The following is a 6000-nucleotide window of genomic DNA, read 5'->3' as shown; positions in this document are numbered from 1 at the left end:
ATCCCTAGCCTTAAGGATTGAAACCTCGAGCCAAAAACTGTTAAAAACACTGAAAACGGGATTCCGGAGGAACAGAGTAGCGCTACAGCGCTGCTCCCTAGCGCCCCAACGCTATACTCAGAACCCTCGATCGCCTAGAAAACATCCTGTGTAGCGCTATAGCGCCCTCTGATGGGCGCTGTAGCGCTACCCCCAGACTGATGCTCCCCTGAAACCTCCTTCTTCGACTCCTTCAGTTCTAACTCGATTCCAATGCTTCCAAACCTCACATTTGGTGCCAAATGAACCCAAAAACCATCCTCACATACCCCAAGCATCACAACCATAAGAACCCTAGCCAAAACTCCAAACAAAACCAATCATTCAACCTAGAAATCCCAACTGAAAACCAGAACTAAAACAGAGCAAACCAGGGAATTTAATGGCTAGAAACTTACCTCAAGCTCAGATTATGATGCTCTTCAATGGTGGAACACACTCCCAAACTTCCAAGACTTACTTCCCAAGCTTGAATCCTCAAGAATGGCTCCAAAATCACAAAGAAAACTGAAGGAGAAAAGGTATGGGAGAAGCTTGAACTTATGCTCTGTTTTCACTACCTTCCTACAGCCTTCAATGGCTTAAGTCTATCCTAGGGGTAAAAAGACCAAAATACCCCTAGGTAAAATAAGGGTTTGTAAAGGCTCCCAAGGGTTTCCCACTTATCTTGTTAATCATAATTAACCCTCTCCAATTCCCGCTATTCTCGATATTCTCAGACACCAATAATTCATATCCCATTACCCTTTAATTCTCGGCAACGCTCTAATCATTAATATCACCCCGAGACTCGCCCCGAGCCCCAAACTCAAACATATTATGACTTAACTGCTAATTATTATTCTGAGATCGTCTCATGCCGAATAGCTTGAACAAACCCACATTATAATGTGGTCTCAACAATAGATCACCGACATGCATACAAATATTCAATTACGCCTTCAACGACCAAATTACCAAACACCCCTGTAATAAAATATGGACCCACATGCATGCATATAACATCATATTATGATATAATTCGCATAAACATGCATATTATGAATTAATGGCATAATTAAATAGTTATGGCCCTCCCAGCCTACGAATCCAGCTATTAAACCGCGTTAGGGATTCCGGGGCATTACACATTCATTCTGCTGCGTATACTGTAAGTATTCTTATCGTTGTTTCTCTTTGAATTCAATTTTAGATACATGAAAATAAATAAAGATCCTGTAAAAGTTTCCTGACAGTAGGAGAAAGACAACTTCTTGGACCTGAGGCTGTTAGAGAGGCTCAAGACGTAGTGGAACTAATTAGAAAGTGTATGCTCGATGCTCAGAGTCGATAAAAGAGTTATGCAGATGCCAAGCGATGAGATGTAGAATTCAAGGTCGAAGATCAAGTCTTCTTAAGAATATCTCCAATGAAAGGAGTGAAGTGGTTCGAGAAGAAATGCAAACTTAGTCCCCGATATATAGGTCCTTTTGAGTTATTGGACAAGGTAGGACCAGTAGCGTATAGATTTGTAACGCCCTGGATAGCCAAGACCGCTACATTGTGTACTTATAAAGGTGCAGGACTTGCTAATCAAGTCATTATTTTAAAAACGTGTCATCAAACATGTAAGAGCTAGGGTTAAAAAGGTTTTGGTCTCAAAAGACTCATTTTATATAATTAAACTGTTACATACATGGGATCCCAAAAGAAACAGAGTTAAAAGTAAGTTTACAGACTCCCAAGGGTACATGAGTAATCATTAGCCATACTAAGGCAAAATAGACAATCTTTGGGTCTCGCGTCCCTGCCTAAATCCCAACTGTGGCGGCGGAGCAACTGGCCATGTACATTCCACTCGCTGAGCTCTCCAATCAAGGCTGATCCAACTTGCTCTTGCCTTTACTTGCACCACGTAGCACCCGTGAGCAAAGTCCCAGCAAGAAAACATCATATACAACACAATCAACGATATTAGACAGTTAAATCATCAAGCATGATCTTTCATCAAATAATTCACAATAGACATTCAGCACATAAGCTCAGATTCAAGATGCAATCAATCATTTATATCATTCATATCACATAATATTCAGGGCCAACGACTTAGGCCACACCCTCTATTTATCCCACTGACTCCGGCCCGCTTAAACCGAGCTCAGTGCATAATAAGCTGTCCTCGGCTACCAGTGGCCGAGCCGCGCCCTGTGTGCTAGTGAAACCCTTGGCACCCTTAGGCCGTTGGTTCACTAAATGGCTTGCATGGCATAATACCATCTTTTCAAGCATTTACAATAGGGAACCCTTAGTCCCATCACATATATTCAACCAGGTGCAGTTTTCTTAGCCTTCATCACCTAGTCACAACCAAAGTATAGGGTTCCATTAATATTCAAATATAGGTTTCCGATTACAAAACTAACTCTCGGGAATCCAAATTCCACCAAGCACGGTGGGGAAACCAATCCCGGGCATACTAGTCCACATTCCCATGCCTAAAATCCTCAAAAGTTCATGTGCACAACTAAGGGTTGCATCCCTAGCCTCAAACAGAACCAAGGACCACTCTGGCAAAGACACGCGCCGCGGCCCTTGCTTTTGGCGCTGTGACGCCCACCCTTGGCTGAGCCTCCTTGGCCTTTCTTCATCCTAGGGCCGCAATGCTCTAGAACAGAGCCGCGACCCTTCCCTTCGAACCCAGAACCCACCATTTCAAAGCTCAAAACCTCAGCCAAAACCACCCCTAAACTCCCTAACTCAACATCCAACATTACCACAACTTATTACATAACTTATGCTACACAATTCAACAGAAATTCAGCTCAAAAACCCATAGATATCTTACTTTCAATTCTTAAAACTCTAATAACATAAACACCTAGTTTTAACTAGTCAAAACTCAAATTCAAATCATTAACTCATGGAGTAAAACTTACCTTCTTGATAGAACCCTTCCTCTAGCCAAAACCCAGCTGATTCCAAGGATTTTCCAAGCTCAAATCCACCCTAACCATCCATTGAACACACCACAATAACCCAGCTGAAACTCAAGTTCTAACCACAGAAAGAAAGAAATTCATGCTTACCCTAGCCCTGGTTTAATCCTTGATTGTCTACTGAGCTAATCCTCTAAATTGCTCCTGAATTCCTCTAAATTTCCAACAATTCTTCAGCTCTAATTTCCCAATTTTCCTCTGAGTGTTTCTTCCCTTGTTTCCCTTGAGAGTGAGAGAGAGAGTAACCAGTTGAGTAGAAAATAAAGTCGGTTTAATACTTTTCTAAAAGCTTCCTAACTTTTGTCCTTCTCCTTAAGTTAATCCCAGGGCTCGGGGTGCCGGAACCGTCCCCGAGGCCAAAACGGTAAAATCCCCCAATATTCCCGCCTAGACATCCTAACCTCAAATATATCTCCATATATTTATTTTCATGACCCGATAGTCTAAATCATTACCCGTACCTAAAATACCCCTGACTAGTCCAAAGTCATATTTTAAGTCCCGTTGTGACTTTCCCCGCTATCTGACCCTAGGATCACCTTGAGTCGTGCTCTGCAAACCTACCCACATAATAATGTGGTCCTCACATATATCACATAAATATTTCATATTATCACATAATATCATTAATTATCATATAATATCATTTAAACACTATTAATCATTTAATTACACATTTAAATCACTAATATTCATTCTAATCCCATTTATGCCCTCCCAGCACACTAATCAAGACCCTTAAGCCTTATTAGCGAATTTTGGGTCGTTACCAGCTTACCCTACAGACTAGCCCATACTTACATCTTGGGAACTCGGTAGTATAATTGAGTGGGAGTGTTAATCATAGATATGAACATCTATAGCTTCTGATGAAGAAGTGAAACGATGGTTTCCTTTTAGTTTGTTTCAAGGTATTAAATGATAGAGATCTCATTTCAGTAATTAAATTAGTTTACTGAAAGATCATTTACAAGGAACTAAGTGTTTTAAGGATAACATACAATGAGGGGTAAAATAGTATTTTAGTCCTATCTCATTGTAGACCGTCTATAGAGGATTGAGTGACAATTATGGTTGTAACAATGGATAATTAATAGTGTATCTATATTTGTTATAGAGCGATCTATGAATTCAAGAGTGCAATTCTGAGTCTATAATGGAGTCACGAGGAATGAATAAGTTAGTAAATTTATTTGTTAGATTTATGATAACTTATTGGAGCTTGATTTTATAGGCCCATGGTCCCCATTGTACCTTGGATAAAATCATCTAGATAGTCTCAATTAATTGATTTAATTATCAATTAGAATTATCAAAGTTTACCAGGTCAATTTTGGATAGTTTCACAGAGTTGTGTAATTTTGAGAAGAAAAGAGAAATTATGTCAGATTTATTAATTAAGATAAATTGGTATCTAAATTAATAAATAAGTTTAAATCAATGTTCAAATTATAAATAATTAATTTGATAAAGGATTTAAATAATTATTTAATTAATTAAATCAATAGAAAATAATACAAGCCTTGATTTTAAGTCCAATGGGCTTATAATCAAATGAGAAATTTCACGGGCCTAAAGCCCATGATAATTTTGACCTAGGGCTTCAAAATGGCTATTATTTTATTGATTTTTAATTAAATTAAATGGCCTAATTGAGTCTATAAAAGAAGTGCTTAGAGAGAAGTCATAAGTTAAGTTTTCTGAGACGACAAATATAAGTTTAATCACTGGTTTTTCGATAGTTTTAGATTCTCTCTAAACACAAATCCTTTTCTAAGCTTCTTTGTTATTTTCTCTTCTTCTCTCTATATCTATCTCATGTGTTGAGAATTGCCCACACTAGTCTAGGTGGTTCTAAGGATACATTGGAAGATTGTGAAGAAAATAGAAGATCGGTTCAGTTTCTTGATAATACTCTGCGACAGAGAGGATACAAGAGTTAGAGAAACTGAAGGAATGACTATTTCACTCCACTGCATATACTGTAAGTATTCTATTCTTTGTTTCTCTTTGAATTCAATTTTAGAAACATGTTTTAGGCTATCTCGTATTAATTTGTTTAATATTAGATATACATGAAAATAAATAAATATCCTGGTTAAGTTTTCCCAACACATACTGCCAGCTCTAGCAGACAACCACAATGTGTTTCACATCTTGATACTGTGGAGATATGTGTCAGACCCATCCCACGTTCTCAATTACGATACGTTAGCACTTCAGAAAGACCTAAGTTATGAGGAACGACCGGTTCACATCCTGGAGAAGGGAATAAAGGAATTACAGTCTAAGAGTAATTCGATAGTCAAGGTCTTATGGAGCAATAGTACAGAATGAGAGGCGACGTGGGAATTGGAGAAAGACATCTAAGCACGGTATCTGAAATTTTTTGGTATGTGAATTTTGGGGACGAAATTCTTTTAACTTCTCATAATTTTACTTAGTTAGATAGTAGTAGCGTGTGCTGTAGTATTTTAGTTTTCGTGGTTATTGGTTCAAGCTGGGAATTATTTGGAAACTCATAGAGATAGTTATGGATTTTGTAAGTTTAGCCTATAGTTTAGAAATATTTATTTTATCATAAGGTTTAATTATTGAAGCTGGTCCTAGAAATATTATTTCTTATAACCTAAGATTTAGATAAAATAATTAAGTATGTGACATTTGTCACATGTATGTTTATTAAGGATTTTAGATGAATAAAATAATCAAGGATAAACCTAGGAAGTCTAGAACCTTTCTCGATTGTTAGGATCTCGTATTATTCAGTCAAAGTGCTTTAAACAACTTCAAGTGTGCTGAAAATGTGCAAAAATGTGGTTTAATATATTAGCACAAGTCGATATATCGCAGCTATAGATGCCAATATATTGCCTATGTTGATACGGAAAACACGTTGACTTCACTCGAACGAAACCACGAAGCCTCAGGAATATGAGGCAGGCAATATATCGCCTATAGGGGGTGATATATCAGCTCCACCTGC

This window comes from Humulus lupulus, chromosome 5 (genome assembly GCF_963169125.1).
Source record: "Humulus lupulus chromosome 5, drHumLupu1.1, whole genome shotgun sequence".
NCBI lineage: Eukaryota > Viridiplantae > Streptophyta > Magnoliopsida > Rosales > Cannabaceae > Humulus > Humulus lupulus.
The sequence above is the reverse complement of the archived record's forward strand: the minus strand, read 5'-3'. Positions refer to the sequence as shown.